The sequence below is a fragment of the Trachinotus anak genome, unplaced genomic scaffold (genome assembly GCF_046630095.1).
Source record: "Trachinotus anak isolate AG129_WGS33_773 ecotype Australia unplaced genomic scaffold, CSIRO_AGI_Tana_v1 ptg000013l, whole genome shotgun sequence".
Lineage (NCBI taxonomy): Eukaryota > Metazoa > Chordata > Actinopteri > Carangiformes > Carangidae > Trachinotus > Trachinotus anak.
Genome location: NW_027273864.1, coordinates 27,550,749 through 27,572,389, shown reverse-complemented (window position 1 = coordinate 27,572,389; position 21,641 = coordinate 27,550,749). Strand labels below are relative to the sequence as shown.

The window sequence follows — 21,641 nt, the reverse complement described above, 5'->3', positions numbered from 1 at the left end:
AATGATGAGCACCAGATACATCTCAGCTCAGTAGCTGTACAAAGCACTTTGTGAGGTAGAGTATCCCTCACAAGCTCACTCCCTTAGTGCTTTTGTACTCGCTGCCCACTCCTGCGTCCACTGAAATCAGCAGCCCAAGGAGGTGCACTCATTAGTGCAGTTCATCTGAAAGGAAACAGGTCTTTAGAGTCACCAAAGACAATGGGTTCCAATTAGAGTAAAGAAGCTTGGGAAAAACAATGTCAAGGCATAAATGTTTACTTGCTTGTAGCAATAAAAAAAAGAAACCACAGCTCTGCCATGCAAAGGGGGGAAGAGTGCTAGTGCCAATGAGACCTTGTCACCATCTGGGGACTAAAGCAACATAAAGCATGTTTAAAGGAGGTTTTGGTCATCTGTTGAGGGCTGAGGGATTTCAAGGCTGTGTGATCAAGCAGCACAAGCTAATGAAGCAGCGCACAATAATAAAATGACAAAGAGGGAGCCGGGTGCAGCAGAAAAGGATCTGTCTCTTCTTTCTCCCTCTCTCTCCCTCTCTCTCTCTCTCTCTCTCCCTTCCACAAATCTCCTCTCATTAGTTTGTTTCCTTGTGTTGTGCACATCGCTTCAAGTCTGCTGCAAGCAAGAGCTGTCAAATGCATGAGTGTGGAAAAAAAAGCCATAGTTTTCTTACTGAGAGACCTTGGGAAAATATTCCAGCATATGCTGAAATTACAGACTGCTGCTGCAAAAACCTACACAAGACACCAGGGGAAAACAAAAGTAATAAGTATTTTTCTCTTATCACACAGAGGTTAAGAGCTGAGGTCCTACAAACGCAACTGACGCGTTTCTTTTTTGTGGAGGTCAGCGTTAACTGTGTGATGGAGGCACTTGGAGTCATTTATGCAGAGCAAAGGACTTCACATGATGAAAATGCTTTACAGGGCTTGTCTGGAACATTCCGGCAATTAAATACTTGTGGCTAAAAGTACTCGTAGTTCCCCTTGGTAGTTCAGTGGTGGGGAGAAAAAAAAGGAACGTTACCAAAAGTCTTCGCTCATCTGATGCTTTTACAACCTTTTTGTGCAGTTAATGTGTTTTGTTGTCAGCCCATACACAAGACAGGTGAGAAATTAAAGGAAAAACAGCTTCATTGATTCTTCTCTGAACCTTCCCTCATATCACGTTTTGATGATGGCGGTGGAAAGCGCTGTTGGCACGTTGGTCCAGAATCTTCTGCAGGTGTTCACCCAGGTTGAGATTTGGTGACTGTGAAGGCCATAGCTTATGATTCACATCATTTTTATACTCATCAAACCGTTTAGTGAGCCCTCATGCCCTGTGGACAAGGGTGCTGTCATCCTGTGTCTCTACTCATTATTGTTCAGCCTTCTGCACCTAAATACAGTTGGTTGGGGAAAAAAAAAAGGTAGAACGGGACGGGAAGATTTTCAGTGGCAAGCCTTTTTCTGGCTGTAAAGAGTTTTGACCTCTGTCGACAGAAAGAGGAATTTTTAGGTGTGTTGCTAGGCTCTCTATGAAAGCAAGGGAAATAAGACCCTGTGGGTTTCTGTATCTTCTGCCAGCCACACAAGTATTTAGGTTTGATGAGAAAATCTGAAACAAAGAAAGAGCCGCGGGATACCAGCGTGTGAAAGGGCCCACACAGTCACCTACTTTCACTGAATGGGGAAGCTCATTTTGTGAAGCAGAGCATTCTACATATGCGCATTATCAACTGCAGGGGTGAAACCGGCATGCCGACACATTTGTAATGTACACAAATGTTCCAAGGCAAGCAAGGAGACTTGCAGGGGGTTGAGTCTGCGTTTCAGCCACACTGATGGATCCAATCATATGTTTTTATCTTTTAAAAACTGTCCTGGTGGAGGTGTTGCTAGCATCAGAGCACTCTATCAATGCATCACAGCTGCTTTACAGTTCAGTTTATCTCTCTGTCACTGTTCTCAGCTCAGTTTATCAGGGAGTTGGTTGGAGCTGTACATTCAGTGCATGTGTCTGATACTGGGAGAAAATGGCTTGCCTCAGAGATATTGTAACAGCTTTCAAAAGATGCATAAAGAAACCCCATGGCAGATTTATCTAATGCCATAAATTCAAACTAGTTTTTATGTATCCCAGCCTTTTATGTGCCCATTTGAACGGCGTAATTGAACCAGTAAACAACAAGATATTTTAAATACCTGATCCGCGCTGGCAAGGCACTCCACTGCATGTGAATCAAGTTGTCACCAGGTAATTTTAAATCAAAATGATGCATTTATTTGGTTGAGTTGAGTGAAGGTGTGATATACACTTTATGTTTTCAAGGTTTATGCACAAACCATACTGCTGATGACAGACTGCCAATTAACTTTGCAACTTATTCTGTAAAAATAAAACTACCCCAAATTTTTTTTTTATATATAATTGTACATTTTTTCGACTCACTATACAAAAGACACCACAAACACATATGGTCGTAACTGCAGTAAACGTATTTGGTCTAGTCTTTATATTGTGCTGTGTACGTTGTCTTGTAGCACTGAAAGTAATTTGGAGCCAGGTTCGCAGAGTCGACCATCTATGGAAGTCTGTCTGTGAGTGATTTACCGCTCGAGTGTACATGTCAAGACAGCTACGTCAGGGTTGCGTCAAACAAGATTAGAACATGTAGCTTTTAATTGAGAATACTCCCGCAATGGCATTCTCCCAGATGCCTCGCAAGCTTCTTTCATAAACCTAGCGTACGCTTCACGGTGTCTCCACTGATTATCTCCATGAGGTAAAGAAACATCTAAAGTGAAAGAGGCAGTTGATCAGACATGGCACGCTTATCGCTGGATCTTGTTTTGTATCAGAATGCTTTAAAATTAGGCTCTTAAAAAGGGACCAGATGACACGACAGGATACGGACATAAAACACTTTGAATTTTTCAAGAACTGCAAACACAACACTCACAGATCGCTCACACAGAGACTGTGGTCAGTGAAACTGTATTATTGCCAGGCGTTTTTTTTGGCTATGATTTCTGTGAGCGGTGCTCACTCTGCTGTGACTTGGTCAACAAGGGTGAGCTTCAGTAAGCTTTTTTGTTAACAAATTAGGGCTGTGCTAAATCAAAATGCAAATAATCTAAACATGTTTGGCAGACCGCTTTTTTTTGGGGAAAAAAAAGGGGGAATGGAGGATTTAATTTTGCATGTTGCTGTCTGGCTCAGAATACCTCAGTCATTAGAGGAAAAACGGTTTACCCAGACCATATAAAATCCCAGCTGAGATGCAGGCCTCCAAAAGCAGTCCAGTATCACAGCTTTCTCAATAATTATGAGGAAGCCCCTAGATGAAAGGGAGCTCTTGGACTTTTAGCATATTTCAAAGGCAATACCTCTGAAATCTAAAAGAAAATAAGCCTTTGCTTGGCTTCTATTAAGAATAAACTGTGATGATGGCCCAATGGTCAAAACAAAGATAAAAAAAGAATGCAGGGGCTTTTGTAGTTGCAAGAAGGTTAATTATCTCAGTCACAATTAAGGAAAGCTCCTGTTGCGAAAACTAGTCTTTAATGCATACTTTTCTGTGGCTATTGTCACCTTGTGTGTCTAATATTCTGCAAAGAGCAATGTGTTGGAGGGGAGGAAAGAGAGTCAGAGAGGGCTGCTCCTTCTGTGTGCATCACCCAGAGTCTGACAAGTTCATTAACATTATAAAATGCATCAGTTGGCAATGTCCTAAAGCTTCTTACTCCTTTAGAAGAAACCAAAGCTCAGAGGATGAGCTGGCATTTAACGGAACTGCATTTTACAGATGATTGGTGCAGTGAATTAGCAAACTTGAAAAAAAACAAATGTCCACCATTCTTTAATGCCAAGGAGACTCAAGGGCTGTGTTGCACAATGTGTGGTGCTGCGTGAAATACAAACTCACTCTGCTCTAACAGCTAGTTTCAATACTTCATAGTTTGTAATTTGGGTTCAACAGACTCCTGAAAAGGGTAATAACCTGTAAAACCAAGCTGTAAAAAGGAAACTTAAGGACCTATAGATCGACATCACACAAACAAATTCAGAAAACATCTTCAACACATGTGCTGCAAATATTCACAACATAACTAAATACACAAACGCACTACAAATACACACTACACAACAGAAGTGTTTCCAGGGGACACAAAAAAAGTAATGAACCCAGCTGTGATGCACTTGTTGTTCAATGTTTTGTGACTTTTGAAGTGAAAAGCATCAAACAAGTGTACATGGATGTTTACACATTTATTATAATCCACCCGTGCGTGTGTGTCCCAGCTGGGTTCATTACTTTTTTTGTGTCCCCTGGAAACACTTCTGTTGTGTAGTGAGTATTTGCAGCACATCTGTGTATTTGGTTGTGTTGTGTGTATTTGCAGGACATGTGTGTTGTCAAACTGATGAAGATGTTTTTCTGAATTTTCTTGTGTTTTGTATGTTCGTGTGCGTCTTCTAAGCTGCAGTGCGCTGAGCTCTCAGGGCCACTGTAGATACGCAACCTGTGTCGCTTGCATCTAAAGCAGCAATAATCTGAAAGACTTTGGGTCTTTTCTTTTGCAACAGCTCTGTTCCTATAAAAATAAAAAAGAGAAAAGAAAAGAAAAACTTCCCACAGTTTTGTGGACGTAAAATCAAAGTCTTGAAACAAGCTTTTATCCTAACTAGAACACCTTAAAGTAGTTTCACTCTATGGGGCAAGAACCTTACTTAATACTAACAGCAGGATTTGTCGTTGTTATTCATTGCACCGTCTGTCCTTTCAGGTAGATGCACAAGCTGAACAACACATCTATACTTTCAGACTGCTGTAAAGTGCTCTGGTCACTCTCATGTTCTATGTCTGCAAACATGTAAAATACACAAGGACCATGACATTTCCTTCAGACTGCGGTGTGCCGCCTGATGATTTGCTATACTTGGATCTCTTTTGGTTTTTTTTGCGCAGTATTATTCAGTATCAACTCTTCCTTTGTTTCTTTTGTATCAACACCTTATTAGACTCTTTAACTGATCCCACTGCTGCGAGATATAAAACGGCAGGAAAATGGGATTCTATTTATCCATCTATCTTCCAATCAATCCATTCTACAATCTACACTTTAAAAGTTTATACAGAATAAAGAAGCCATCACTTTACAGTCCATAGCGACATAAGCCTTCAGAGGGAGAATATGCGAGTAGCTTTGTCAATACATCAGTTTGTTTAATGGGACCACTGACATAACACTTTGCCTCTGTGTGCGATCGATCAGGATCCACCGCACATGTGCTGCATCAGCGGGGGAGACAGAGACCATGAAAGCCTAAATTACACAGATATCTCCGTTGGTTTTTGACTTGACTATTCTAAATGGTTGGATCACATCAGAATAAACGAGGAATTAAACAAAGTGTTTAATTTGTAAAGCAGAGGGTGCTGGACCACAAAGTGTGTGTAAACCAAAAAAAGGGGGTAGGGGGGACAAGCCAGGGTGACAGTCACTGGAGTGTGCCTCAGCTGATAAAACACAAAAAAGCCTCAGACGTACTGCATTACAATGAAGTATAAAATAAAGACTTCACTCATGTTCACATTACGGCGTCAAAGCAGAGACTTAACACATCTTAAATACAAATGACTGAATAAAAGCTGTGGTCTTGTTTTACTATTTGCACTTAAAATACATGTTGTGTAAAACCCTGTTAAATTAAGGGGTTTAGGGACGTGCACCAGCTCCAGAACATGCAACACTAAGTGTCGTGTTCTATTTGATTCTTTTCATGCAGATACAACCAACTGATATATAGAAATATGTTTTGAGCTAGACAGCAATCATTGCACAAGCCAGCTCCTGTACATCACAGATACTTACTCAGGAGAGATTGACCGGTCAATTCAACAAAACTTCCGTGTCTGCAACTACATGAGTCCATGTAGGAAAGAAACCAGCGTTCTGCTCAATAAGGTTTGCATAAGTGAGAGGAAACTGGGGACATTGTGCTGCTGTTGACATAAGAGCCAGGTTAGTAGATTGGAAAAAAGAGACAGAACTTTGTGTAACACTGTTATAGCGAGAATTCACACATGAGATTTTCTCTGATTAAAGATGCAAAGTGGGTGGGTGCTTTGAATCATAGCAAGGTGAGATGAGACATTCATCCTATTCATGGGCAATACACACGATTATTGTTTCCTATTAAGTGATTTAGCTTCACTGTTTACATACATGTGGGTAATTTCATTCAAACTGCAGAAAACAAATGTACATTAACTCAACTATAAGGTTAAACCTCAACCAAGTTGTGCACACAGCACAGACATTGGGCCGGCAGACAAATATGTTTTAGTAACTTTTTTCAATATCCTTTCAAATGTACGCCTCATTTGGAATATATTTCCGTCCTTTGTCTTCCTGTCAAAACAAATTGAAGTTTAGCTCTTTGTGATTCACTCAGCTGACCTGCAGCTGCGGCGTAATCCGGTGAGTGCTGTAGGTGCGCTTGTGTGTAGGAATATGGTAGTTAAGCGGCTGAGAAAAATGTAGTACCAAAGGAGACTGCTTTTTTGACAGGAAGACAAAGCACTGAAATAACGTCAAATAACCCGGTTATGTTAACACCCAGCAGTAATCATGACATTAGCTTTCACCTGATAAATGTTAGTCCAAAATCCACTCTCTGTTTTTGGACTTTACCAACTCCTGAGGAAAATATCTGGCTCTTTAGTCACTAAATGCTCCACGATGCTAGTCGCTAACTTTGTCCGTCTGCTGTTTGGTGCCAAGCAGTGGGTGTTCAGATTTTTTTTTTTTTTTATGTTTGCCTGCTACAGCTGAAAACAAGGCTGTGAGAGCAGTGAGAGTGCACCAAAATAGTAAAGTTGCAGCCCAGACAGCTGAAGAATGAGCTGAAACTCACTCTAACGCTCCATACAGCTGAGGGGCGCTGCGGATATGGATGATATGTCTCTGTAGGTTCATCACTATGAGCAAAGCCTTTCACATTGTCTTCACATCACATTGTCAGTTCATGCATTGTTATAAAAATATCATTTTAGCTGCTTTAAGTTACATTATTTTGAGCTGACAAGCTAGCTGTGCTCTCAGAAGTTTGTCACAAAGATTTATATAAGTCACTGATGAATGTGATGTTCTCATAAATCAATTGCATTTGTATGTTTCTACATTTGCATTAAGAATGAGTGTGAGCAAAATTTTCACAGATAGCATTAGCACTCTCCTTCTGTGTTGCATTGGAAGTCTGCGGATTTTATGCTCATGTCATGTCTGACTATAAGGATCTAAGCTTTCATCAAAGTGAATTAGACAGCAGGTAGGCTTAAAGGTGATGGGCACTTAGTAAAATGTCAGTGATCTGTAATTTCTGCAGTTGAGAGTTTTTGCGTGGAAGCTGGGTGGGGGGTACTATCATTGCTCGGACCACCACAGAGTTTGTGACGTACGCGAGCTGTGCAACACCTTTGTACCAAACGTGAAAATGCACCACACGGCTACATACACACTGCACACATGTGCCATAACTGTGTTCTTATACCACCTGTTTACCTGGACGCCAACAGGACAATAACAACTCAAGTTAAATATTCAGAAGAAGAAATGGAAAGAAACGGCATTTCTGATTACCTCTGGTTTCGAGGATCAACTTGGCAAAAACTTATCCTGCGTGTGGCGACATTATAATGGATCATTACGATACACCATGTAAAAGACTGCCTTAAGGGAACAAAGAGATTGCAGCTAAAGAGAGGGGAAAGAAAATGAATATGGACAATATCACAAATGGGCACAGAGCTAAAGATGCTATGAAAGAAAAGTATTTCACATTCCAGCAGTTTCACACACGGCGGCTCAGATTTCTGATTGCTCTGAGGGAAAGGAAGAAGAAGAGGTTGCAAGCAAAAGTTACAATTTATATTTAAATACAATTTAATTTTCCACTAATAAATATTAGTGTTGAATATATCTGAAAAATGAACCATGCTGTATGATCAAATCAAAATAGTGACATATAAATAGTGTTGAAAGTCGTGTATATTTGAGAATATATAGATGAAGAGCTGAAAAAAAAGCAGTCCACAATCTTCTTAGAAATTTGCTGGGTACCTGCTTTTTTCATAGTAGTTTTCTATTATTCAGAAAAATTACAGGCTAATGCGAAAATAAATCACATTTCCTGACAAGCTTATTCAACCAACAGAAGCAGGAAAATAAAAACAAGAGAAACTAAAATTATTTTTGCTTTTCAAGACCAGCGATCTTTAAAAAAAACTGCCTTTTCATTACTCCATCAAGATGACATGATTAACACTACCAACTCCACAGCCACAGAGGCGGAAAAAGGCCAGTGTGAACTGCCCGGGTCTCACAGCATTTAAAAAAGAACTTGATTGCATAGATGCAATCTTGACTTTGAACACCCTCGCAGGCTCTCTGCTGATAACTAGCATGAGGAGTGGCTGTCATGGCTAGTAGCATGACTCACACCAGGCGCGAGAATGATGTCCTGGATGAATACCCTTTAGCCCCACTGGGAGTGTGCTGTCCCGCTCCTCTGATGTCTTTGAGTGTCTTGGACCTAGAGGTCAGCATCTCATTTTACACCGACAAAAATCTATTTCAAAAACCTATCTCTCTCCACATGCATTAAACCCCCAGGGGAAGAGAATCTTTTCTCTAATTGTTTTCCCTTGGCTGCAGAGCTGGCCTGGTTATGAGTGAACCTTGTCCATATTATGGCTCTGATTGGTGAGCGGGTTATTCGGACTCATCATTTACGCGTTGCTATGTGCAATAGCGCATTATTCACGATGTCTTTTTTTTCCATTGTGGGAGTAGTGTGCCTGTGCATCGACACTGAAAATGAACTGTGCGTTAATAAAACAATTCCAGTTTTTTACAAACACATGAGAGTTTTTACTTTTACAGCCATCAACGACCTCAGTTTCAAGGACAAATATGGCTGATGTTTGACGGAGCATATTTTTTACTAGGTAAGTGCAGAGAACTGTGGAGACACAAATCCGACACAGACCAACTTTTTAAAAGCAACATTTTCACCCAACTAAATGGCTCTATTGTTGATTGATACACTACAATCTAAACACAGATCAGCATCAGGCAGGAAATTCTGTTTTGTTTCCAGTGGGATGGAGATTCATCAACATAAGATGGAATTGTTAGGGTAATACAAATCAACTGACATGTACATTTATCAATGTTAAATATAGTCAACAATGTTAATATTAACAGTCTTAAATGTAGCTAACAAATACAGAGGCCTCTTTTACAATATGTAAGCTTTTAGGTCATGCAATATGCTCTTCTTTACTTTTTTTATTTCCACAGAGCAAAGAATCAGTTTCAAGGCCATGGTGCAAACACCCACGCTGGAAAACCTCTTCTCAGAAACTGACGCAGCAGTATCTTTTTATAGCACCTGCAGAAGTCCTCTGAAAAAGGAAGCAGCCACAATTGTGAATGATGTTTGTAGCAGCAATGGCGTAAGTGATAATACACGTTTCTAAGTATAGAGCTGAGGTGTATTCTGTGCTTTCCCTGTAAAAGACATGAAGAGACAACACTGAAGTCCAACCATCTTGTCCCATACACTATGTTCCTTCCGAATTAAATTTTAAATTCAGTGATTTGCACCACAGAATACTGTCACTGCACAGGCACAATTCTAAAAAGCTACAATTATGAGATATACTTGCAAAATTGCTGAGGTTTTGTGCCCTCAAGTGTCCCCAAACTATCAACCATGTCTCCTCTATCATGTATAATATCCAGGAAAACAGAATCATCATGGGCGCTTAGCTGTGAGGATGAAAGGCTTGGCTCCATATTACATCTCATCTTAAAGGAATTACTTATACATTTTCAAGAATATATGTACTTTCGTCTGTTCATATTAGCTTCTAATCTAATCTCTGGTCTACAAACTGTTTCCCTGATTCACCTTATCATAGTCTGATGATCTGTCCAGTGCATTTCTCTGACAGCCTCCAGCCACCTCAAGAAACCTTAAAGGGAATAAAATGCTGAGGAAAAATTATGGATGGATGAGTGAATAGAAGCGGTAACCACTGCTTTAAAGCAAAGGTCATGTTTCCACGGAATAAGTGAATTAAGCTCACTGTTGCAACTTCAAAGTGTTTAACTCACTGGTATCACACATTTAAAGTGAAAATCAAGGTTTTCTGTTGCAAGTCACCTTCAACTCAGCAATAAAGAAACTTGAGCCAACATTGGTAACTTCTTGCAAGCACAATACTGGATGAATGTGAATGCAGCTAATAATTAATGTACTGCTGGTAACGGTGCATTCATTGGCTACCTGTTTTCACATACCTCTACAGTTTGTGAATGTGGGAAATGTGAAATCCACCAGTATAGAGAATTCCCACATGTTATTTTTACCATTAGAAGTGTGTTTGTGATTTTCTTTTTTCTTAATCAACAGGTTACACCCCATCAACCCTGGTTATACACGAGTAATTCGCAACAGCAAATATGTTTTGTTGGAAATATAAAGTCGCACTCGTTGTGTTTTTATCAGCAAAGTGTGGACATGTCGGGCATTTACAGAATCTGGCGAGCTGCAAACAGTCATGGCTGAACATATGTGAAAATTGTTAATCGACTATGGATTTTGCTTGTTTTCTGCCAAAATATCCAACCTTGCTGTATAATACCTGCTTCAAAACTAAAGCAAGTTGAAAAATTTTTCTAATTATGTCTCTGCATTTCTGGCACATGGTTGAGGTCAGGGATCATGGTCTTTGTATAATACAGACAGAATCTTCAGAAACTTGAAGAACAAGAAGTGACATGTTTACATTATTAACATTCAACTGAAACCTCCATCTATCGCCGACCTCGCCCTCAACTCTTTTACCACACACAGCACTTATTTATTCATATTTCGTAAAGTGTATCGAAAAGCCACTTCTAGGATTTGAACCTCGTGTGGCATTTGCGAAATTTCACTTTACTATATGTTGCTGCTCTCTAACAAGGTCATACTAGGAAATGATGAATTTCTGCTCAATACAATAACTGTGGGAAAGCAAAAACCAAGCCAACAATGATGATCACACTTTAAAATCCCCAGCATTATAAACTGTTCCACATACTCACTCTCACCACCAATCAAGTCAAAGCTGCACAGAATTCATTTGTATTTCTAACAGAATACAACAGGGATGGAATGTCAGGGCCACCCTGGGTCCCTGGACAAAAAGACAAAGGGATTATTACATTGGCTTTTGAATTATAGTGGAAAACAAACTATGTGACAAACAAAAGTTTATGATACGTACTTGTTTTGTTTAGCAGGATAATCTTCAGAAATGAACACCACTTTTATGATTTTTGAAGCCCAAATGCGATAGCCAGAAGTAAAAAGCTAATGTAAGGCTATAAACAAACTACACCAGAGCTGCATGAACAGTAATGTTATAATGCTAATTCATTTCCGGGTTTTAAGACTTATTCCAGCAGCCCTGTATTCTGTTATAATTTATAATTAAGCCTCTCAATGGACTTCCCAGCAGCAACGGGCAGCAATTTGAATAGTTATATTCACTCACAATTAATTGGGAACACTGCCATTTAGTTTGGGTTAGGGTTGGGGTCCTATACTGCCGCCAAAGCTTCCAATCCGGTCTGAAATTGTGAGGAGGAAAAAGAAACTATCTTGTGGTATTTAGGGTATCTTTTAATAAACAAAAAAATCCCCACTATTAAAGCAATCCAAAAAACAATTGAGATGGAAATAGCTTTAGCAGAAATAATTTACCATTTGATCCGTTCTAGAATCAATGAATCTGTCAGCGCTTATTATTCAACCAGGAGTAAGCGCCACAGGTGGGCCTCCCTCCCTCATGTGCTTGCCGCAGTTTCTGGTTGTGCACTGAATAGTAGTAGCCTAGAATAGGTGAAGCTGAAACAAATCCCCACATTTTATGACTGAAGTAGTCTGTTTACATTCAACAATGAGGAAAAACTTCTTGCTTTTATTTAACATTCATGGGGATATCTGTGATTTCAATCCCATTTTTCAAATCAACAGCCTAATGCTGGTTTCCATTGAAGGAGGGGAGCAATACCTGGATTGCAGTACTATTGTATTGTATACTATTGTATTTCTGCAGTAGTGGTACACAGTGTTAACAATTTATTATGGATTGCCAAAGAGAATCAGGTTCTCAGATGTTCTCAGGGTGATTTTGGAGAGGGGCAGTTTGGCCCAAGGCTACCTTTCAATGAGGTCAAAGCCTTGTTTGAAAGGATCAAGAACAATAAAAAAATCATCTAGAGACTGATCTGATTATTTGTGGGAACACAATAAAGAAAATAAGCCAACCGCAGTTCACGTCATAGTTCAGATGTCCTGATGTGGTAATAATCCAGGAAAAAGCAGCATAGAAATACTTTTCTTCATAGTTATTAATATTTATTTATTATTGATTTATCAAAGATGTTTCAAAAACAAGATGTCACTGACAGTTACTTTATTACAGATTTTCTAACATCTTTTTTCAATTTCAATTGCTCATACTGTCTGTATTCAACTAAGGTAGTGCCCTGAAAGTATTGACCTTAATCAGCACTTAATAACTCCTGGACTTTATTAAGTGCCCTGATTAGCTCCATGATAGAGTGACAATATATTCAGGGTGTTTCTGTGCCGTTTATTCAACTCGTGCTGTCGTAGACACCGAATGACCTTGAATAAAACAGATAAGATAAAGAAAGGCATTGAAGACAGAATGGATGGATGGATGGATGGATGATAACATGTAAGTGATTATGTGTAAATGTTTGATAGCCATCAATATTTTCAAACAGCTTCCCCTCACTGGCAAAGCATAAACTCATTTCGAACGCATCAACCACTGGATAACTTGGACGTCTCATCCGCTAGAAGTATTTGTTGTTATGTTGTTGCAGTTTTTGTGACACTTGCACAGATGAGAAACTGCTCACATTCACAAACATTGCTATAATGACCTATTTTCATATACTCCAAAGTGTTGTTCAGTGTTTTCTGCTCCCACACAGATGTTGCATCACGATGTTCTACTTGAATGTGATCCCACCGAAGGAACAGGCCAACACATATTACATACATCTAGTTGTATATGTGGAAAATTTAATATGGTTGTCACATGTCATTACATTAAGGCAAAAGATATGTGACCACAGTCACACAAACCAACTGCAGGAGTAGGCCAGGGAAAGTTGAAAAATAATTACTTCTTTCCTAAAGACATTTGCAACTTAGATCACCCCTCACCACTGAAGTTTCTCAACTTTCGGGTCACTTTCATGCAGTGTCACTAAATGAGTGAGTCATGCAAACTGTAAAAAAAATAGTTTTGAAACATATATCACCAGGTTTTTGTAGATCATTATGTGATTAGCTTAGCTTGAAAACAGAATATAAATAATGTGACGCTCAAACAGACATTACAACTTCACATATCAAATTGCAGGGTTTGGGGGAAATTTGGAGATAGAATGAGGGGCATTTACTTCATGTTTCTAAAGCTGTAGCAGTAAACTATCATCTGCTGTGGATGAACAGACATTTGGTGCTCTAGTGAGTATTTACAGCAGCAGGACAAAATGTATGTGGGAAGAAATAAAAGTAGGCTACACTACAGTGCCCATGTTCATGGTAACGAAGAAACGTGAGGGTGAGTCACTAATGTGTTTTTGAACAACAATAGAGCTCTGTGGTTCAGAGGAATAAGGTATATCAGGCTCTGGCAACACAGACAGTAGGTTCAATTCGTTGTTGGTTTCTTTCTCTCTCTCTCCTTAATATATATTCATGGAGAGAGAGAGAGAGAGAGAGAGACTGCATATAGACATATAGCTATATATAAAATATGAAAAATAAATATATTTGAGTTTCTGACTTTACAGCTTTGAACAAATTAAATAAATTAATAAATAGATTTGCAAAGCAGTCAACAGGTCACATTTTGTCTTTTGTTTGTATGTGGGCAGTTTCCCTCATTTGAAAGTGCATCTCATTACAGTCTATACAAATAAACAAGCAAGGAAGTAAACAAGTAAATAAATATATAAAGGACTAAATAAGTAATTGTTTTGCTTCTTTCGTGCCCCCTGGAGGACCTCACAGTGTGCTGTGTTGAGGCGGAGTAGAGGCCACTGCTAAGACTCTTCTGGCATGGAAATGACTTCCTGCTCTAATGCAAATGTCACCGAGAGGCTCTGATCCACTCCTAATCGCTAAGTAATCACTTTCTTGTTTGATCCTTCTGTGATAGTGAGAATGGATTTCAAAAATCTGGTATGGTTTTGATAGGGAGGTTGTCAGTTTCCAGGACAGGGTGAAACTTAAAGAGCTATAGTAAGCCTTAAAAATGAGTGAAACACAAGCAATGACTCTGCCATCAAAATTTAAATCCTCTTCTCCCAGATGGCCGCTGTAAATGAGATCTATATCATCAACTCTCATCTTTCATTTCACAAAGATGCTTAATTATTTTACAGAATCTGTGCCAGTATAAGCACTGCTATCATACTGCTGTCGAACCAATTTCAGGTTGGAAACAATTAAGAGATTGAAAAATAAATGTGCCATGCAACACCTCTGTGATCCATGTATGATGTACTATACCCTGATGCTCACATTTACCGTCAGGATGAAAAAGCATTATGCAACTATTCAACTATATTTAATCCTACTGTCATGGAGAGAAAATTAGTCAGTCGGGAAAAAGCAAATGATCTCGTGGAGAGTTTTTCCATATAATCATTTGTTGAATTACCTAATTAATTAGATACAGAGTATGCTTTTGATAGATACCTGGGGATCTCTGGGAGATACTTACAATTAGGAGCCATTATTCATTCTTAGCAGCACAGAAACAAAATATCCCTTTGTCATCACAGTCACTGCCATTAGCAGCCAAAGCTCTCAGACAGGCACAACAATGATCAGTCCCTTTGTTGCCATTAGCATTTGTGGATAGAAAGGGACTCATCTACTGGTTTGCTGACATGAAGTGTGTAATTATCATTTCATGTTTAACAGGCTGCATATTTGCCCCAGTGACATCCTCAGAGGGGAAGGTTGCAGTGCAGTGATCCATATCACCTTATCGCTCATTCCCCTTGGGGCACCAGATTCAGCATGAAGCAGCAGGCTAATAAAGATGACAGAGGTTTGTGCCACTGTTTAAAGGGGCAGACCAGGTTTTTTTTTGTTGTTGTTTGTTTGTTTTTTTAACCTACAGATGACGGAGTGCAATCATCTTTGAAGTGAAAAATAATGAAAGCGATTTCTAATTTTCTTTCACACCGGACAATTAGGTGTCCCCTGCAGAGAAGTTCATACACAGGGTCTGGATGTGTTTTACATTTAGAAAGCAAGAAGCCCGCAGCTTCATCATATCTAATATGAATGTAAAGCCTAAAATTTGAAGCTTGAAAACTATCATTAATGTGACATGAAAATGCTCACTTGTGCACCTCTCCATAAAATTACATTTGATCACAAAACAGGAGAAGACAATGACCACAACAGGAACCTAACAACCCCAAAGTCATCCTGAAAAATGACTATATAAGATAATAATTTTCCCAGTGTTTGGTCCAATTTATAAGACTATTTCAAATGTTTAGGGATTTCTATTTTCAAAGGCCACATAAATGTAAAGTTATTCCTTCTGATGGACCAATGATCAGAGGTTGATATCCAGCGCAAAGGCAAAGAGGCAGAGGAATGTTCAATCTGTCTTTTTGATGATGCTGCAGTCAAACAAGCAGTCGACAGAGGACAGCAACAAACTCTACTGCCAAGTAGGGCACACTAACTGAATAACACAGTGAGCACAGGCCCTAACTGCAGACTAAAGGAAAGCTAAATACTTATCACAGAAAATGTTCTCTGTCTTAAAAAAAAAAAAAAAAAAAGAAGTTATGTTCACAGCTGAAGCAGGCAGACTTGAAAACAGAGGAGCTTATCATCTCTCACCGTGTCCACACAAAGCAGCCTGAAGGTTGGCTGCATAGCTTTGTTTAACAAGCAGGTTAATTCTAACAGGTGCTGAATTATCCTGCTGGGAGATTCAGGGGATGATGGAGGCAATGTGAACACGCCATGGGAGCCGGAGCCAGACCCACACCGTGGTCAGAGAACGGGGAAGCCCTTTGGCACAGACCTTAGAGCTGCAGCATGGCCAGCGGCGCTGATAGTGATCTATCCATGGTACTACTCTGTGTTGATAAGAGTGATGTGGTAATGCATGTGCGGATTTCTGCATTTGTCAGCTCATGGTGGCATAACTGAGGAAAAAGATGAATAAAAGTATAAAAAAACAAAAAAACAACAACTTTATGAGTAAGTGTTGTGGAAAATGACCAGAGTTTCTCTAATAATCACAACATTTTGCACAACCACTTTAAATTGCAGGGCACATGACAATGTACAGTGTCAGTGTATCAGTGTGTATAATTAGGGCGTGTCCATACAGTGTTTTTCTCTGGCAGAAAAGTGTTGGCAGAGCGTAGTTCTAAAAAAAAAAGCACTGCACGTTGTGTGAATTATGTTTCTATGACAAAAATATCTTGACAACATATCACCACCACCGTTGCATGATGGACTTGTATCGCTCCTTTGCTTTTTGTTACTATTTGTTTGACATAGTTTTTTTAACCATTAGCACCAACCGAGAGATGCTTGCACTCACACTTTGTGTAGGTGAGGCAGTCACCACTCAATCTGACGGCAGCAGAGCAAGAGGGATGTGGCTGCATGACAAGATCCGTCAGAGACAACAATACAGTGAACGTCTTCGCCTTGTCCAAGAGCTGCTGTTGGGCGGAACTGGTTCCAGGCTTATTTCACTTTCTGTCTGACATACTGTATCATATAGCTCAGGACCAGAACAAGCTACTCCTCCATTTGGTTACCTGGGTGACACGTCCAACCCCATCGGGAAAAAAAAACAAAACAAAAAAAAAACACTATACATTTTTATTCACTGGCTTTTTTTGCTCACTAACCTTCTAATACATTGTTGTGTTCACAATGTTCATTTGTTGCTTGTTGTTTTCTTATCTATGTTAGTATGTCTTACGCTCTTATACAGTAAATCTACCTGCTTTCCTTGTGTTTACACATTTGTTTTATGTGCTTTTATTTATCTTAATTGTCCTTTGTATAGCGCTCTGGTCAGCTCAAGCTCTGTTTAAACGTGCTCTACAAAATAAAGTCAGCTTGACCTGACTATATGGACACACGCCCTTACTTAGGTGGCCTGTATCCCCAAAGATATAGATACCAGTAAAGGAATCAACTGTAGAGGAAAATTACATTATTATGTATTATATATTTTCAGATAGATGATTACATGGATAGAAAGATAGAGAGATAGATATTCAACAATACACTACAATACACTGAGACAATATTTTTTGAAACAGTTACCTACACCTACACAGTTACACTCGTGGATTAAACAGCAGGAAGTTAGACACCCAAAAACCCCACAGGAGTGTGCTGTGCGTACACACTCAGCGAGCTCTCTTCTCTATTCACAGATTCCAGTTGCCCAGGCAACCCTGTCTTGAAGATTTTAAACTCGGATTTAACATATGACGCCTCCTGTGTCTCTCCACAGTCAAGAAAGAGGATTACTGGCTGGAAAAACACTCCACTTTCTGGGTCGAGTATCCGGTAACATATCTTTGCCATTGCATTTGGATCTAACATATGGCCAGGAAATGACAACAGTAAATCCAGTGACACACTGCCCTCAGGTAATACACTCCTATATTCCTTGGCAGACTGTGACAAGAGAAAAGTCATTTGCATAGCTGTTATATTGTGCTTTGACACTGTCAACAGCTTTAATGGGATTTGTCAAAAATGTGGGCCACAAGAAAATCTGAAAAACACTACCAGAGGCATTGTGAGAGTTTAGGGTCTTAGAATAAGATGAGGTGCAGAGTTTGTGTGGGCACTTTTATCCCAGAATAAGTTTCTTGCTGTTAGTTGACTGTACAGTTATAGTCAGGTCAGTGGTTTATGAGCAGAGTTATTGTCATATTTCCAAATACAAACATCAAGTTGTCCTCAAAGCAACTCAGGCAGCTGGCCTGTGTCCAAACACAGCTGGCAAACACTTAAGTACACATGTACAGCACTGCTGTGCTGTTAAGATAATGGCAATATGTTGAGAGGGAAGAACTGCGCATACAGCATTTGAATATTAGAAGTCCCACAAAGTCCCTTCGGACTGCTGTCTGCTCAGGAGGTGTGAACACTGGGAGCACATTGGTACATAATTTTGGCACATAAGATTTAATCACATGCTGTAACGACCAATCAGCGTGGAATGAATGAACAGTCCACTTTTCAGAACCTGTATTTAACTTTTAGAGAGAAGAACTACATTCATTGCCTTATTTTCTTTATAAATCCAGTTTTCTGCTTTGGTTTCCGGAGCTCTTTCACCAGAGAAGAGCTCATTAACATCAGAGAAACAACTCCAGTGGATTTTTTTCCTACTTTTCTCGACTCATCTGTGGGATTATTGGACATTTTGGTCAGAGGTGCTCTGACCGTTGCTCTCGCAGTGAAACGCCGGAGGAGAGGAAAACGTGCCGGTGCGCTTGCGCGTCTCCGCCGGCGCGCACTCCGCACACCTCTCCCAGGTATCTTTCTCTCCAACGTGCGTTCACTGCCCAACAAACTGGATGAACTTCAGCTACTGGTGCAGAAGAACAGAGACTTTTCCTCATCTGCCGTCCTGTGCTTCACGGAGACGTGGCTGTGTGGATCGATTCCGAACTCTGCGCTGGAGCTGGCCGGCTTCCAGCTCTTCAGAGCGGATCCAGACACAGAGCTGTCCGGCAAAACCAAAGGTGGAGGAATCTGCTTTTATGCAAACAGTGGCTGGTGCAAAGACGTGACAGTGATCCTGCAGCACTGTTCTCCTGACCTGGAGACTTTCATCATAAACTGCAGGCCCTTCTACTCCCCCCGTGAGTTCACCTCAATCATCCTGGTCGGTGTTTACATCCCACCACAGGCCAACGTGCAGGAGGCACAGCGGGCGCTCGCAGACCAGATACTGTGTGTGGAGCAGACCTACCCGGACTCCGTAGTTATTGTCCTTGGTGACTTTAACAAAGGGAACCTCAGTCATGAACTGCCCAAATATAGACAGTTTGTTAATTGCCCGACCAGAGAGGGGAACACTCTGGACCACTGTTACACCACAATCAGTGGTGCTTATCACGCCGTCCCCCGGGCTGCACTGGGCCACTCTGACCATGTCATGGTCCACCTGATTCCCACATACAGGCAGAAACTAAAACTGTGTAAACCTGTTGCGAGGACATCAAAGCAGTGGTGCAGTGAAGCCATAGAGGATCTGCGGGCATGTTTGGACTGCACTGACTGGGAGGTGTTCAGGACTGCTTCCAACAGTCTGGATGAGTTCACAGAGGCTGTGACGTCATACATCAGCTTCTGTGAGGACTGCTGTATCCCATCACGCACCAGGGTGAGTTATAACAATGACAAACCCTGGTTCACAGCTAAGCTCAGTCAGCTCAGGAGGCAAAAGGAGGAAGCTTTCAGGAGTGGGGACAGGGACAAGTTTAAAGAGTCCAAGTACAGGTTTAGCAAAGCGGTGAGAGAAGCTAAACGACTGTACTCTGAGAAACTTCAGCTCCAGTTCTCAGCCAATGACTCTGCTTCTGTCTGGAAAGGGCTCAGACAGATCACTAACTACAAACCTAAACCCCCCCACTCCATTAATGACTTCCGTCTGGCCAACGATCTGAATGAGTTCTACTGCCGCTTTGAAAGACAGTGGGACAAGCCTGACACTAACCTCCACATCAGAGCCACATCAGAACCCCCCTCCTCCCCTACCAAAGGAACGTCTCTCTCTATCCTGGAGAGAGATGTCAACAGGCTTTTTAAGAAGCAGAACCCCCGCAAAGCAGCCGGTCCTGACTCTGTCTCTCCATCATCCCTGAAGCACTGTGCTGATCAGCTGTCTCCAGTGTTCACAGACATCTTCAACACCTCACTGGAGACCTGCCACGTGCCAGCCTGCTTCAAATCCTCCACCATCATCCCTGTCCCCAAAAAACCAAGGCCCACAGGACTAAATGACTATAGACCCATTGCCCTGACCTCTGTGGTCATGAAATCATTTGAGCGTCTTGTCCTGTCCCATCTCAAATCCATCACTGACCCACTCCTGGACCCCCTGCAGTTCGCCTACAGAGCCAACAGGTCTGTAGACGACGCCGTCAACATGGCTCTCCACTTCATCCTCCAGCACCTGGACTCCTCAGGGACCTATGCCAGGATCCTGTTTGTGGACTTTAGCTCTGCCTTCAACACCATCATCCCGGCTCTGCTGCAGGACAAGCTCTCCCAGCTGAGCGTGCCTGACTCCACCTGCAGGTGGATCACCGACTTCCTGTCTGACAGGAGGCAGCACGTGAAGCTAGGAAAGCACGTGTCTGACTCCCAGACCATCAGCACTGGATCCCCGCAAGGCTGCGTTCTTTCTCCTCTGCTCTTCTCCCTGTACACTAACACCTGCACCTCCAGCCATCAGTCTGTCAAGCTCCTGAAGTTTGCAGACGACACCACTCTCATTGGACTCATCTCTGATGGCGATGAGTCTGCCTACAGGTGGGAGACTGAGCATCTGGTGACCTGGTGCAGGCAGAACAACCTAGAGCTAAACGCTCTGAAGACAGTGGAAATGATAGTGGACTTCAGGAAGAGCCCAGCCCCACCCACCCCCATCTCCCTGTGTGACTCCCCCGTGGCTACCGTGGAGCATTTTCGCTTCTTGGGAACCACCATCACACAGGATCTCAAATGGGAGCTAAACATCAGCTCCCTCATCAAAAAAGCTCAGCAGAGGATGTATTTCCTGAGGCAATTGAAGAAGTTCAACCTGCCAAGGACTATGATGGTGAACTTCTACACCTCCATCATTGAGTCCATCCTCACCTCCTCCATCACCATCTGGTACGCTGCTGCCACGGAGAGGGACAATAACAGACTGCAGCGTATCATCCACTCTGCTGAGAAGGTGATTGGCTGCAATCTACCATCCCTCCAGGACCTGTACGCCTCAAGGACTCTGAGGCGTGCAGGGAAGATTGTAGCTGACTCCTCCCACCCTGGACACAAACTCTTTGAGACACTCCCCTCTGGCAGGAGGCTGCGGTCCTTCAGGACCAAAACCTCTCGCCACAAAAATAGCTTCTTCCCATCTGCTATTAGCCTCATCAACAAGGCTAGAGAGCCCCACTGTTGCTGATCAATTGCACCAATCACCAGAAAAAATTCCTTGTATGTGAAAGCATACTTGGCAATAAAACTGATTCTGATTCTGATTCTGATTCTGATTGGCACGCCCAAGGGAGCCACTCCATGTAACCATAGCAACAAATCTCCTTCGCTGTTATTTGTCAAAGCTTTCCAAAATGATCCACTGAGCACTCCAAAGATGACTTCTACTGGCTTTTTTTTCTGATCTGCTGCATTATGGAAAACATATGGTTGCATTTGGTCGACTAAAACTACACAGTTTAAGGTTAGCGAAGGGT

The 21,641-nt window shown here is 41.3% G+C and overlaps 1 protein-coding gene and 1 long non-coding RNA gene across 3 annotated transcripts in view; one reads left to right on the top strand and one right to left on the bottom strand.

Moving 5' to 3' along the window:
* igsf21a (immunoglobin superfamily, member 21a) overlaps positions 1-21,641 on the bottom strand; it is a 172,619-nt gene that overhangs the window by 89,265 nt on the left and 61,713 nt on the right. The gene's annotated exons all lie outside the window — the stretch shown is intronic.
* LOC139631039 (uncharacterized) overlaps positions 16,930-21,641 on the top strand; it is a 29,077-nt gene continuing 24,365 nt past the window's right edge. The window contains exon 1 of the long non-coding RNA XR_011693273.1: positions 16,930-17,810. This is a non-coding gene — a long non-coding RNA (uncharacterized lncRNA). The remainder of the gene's footprint in view (positions 17,811-21,641) is intronic.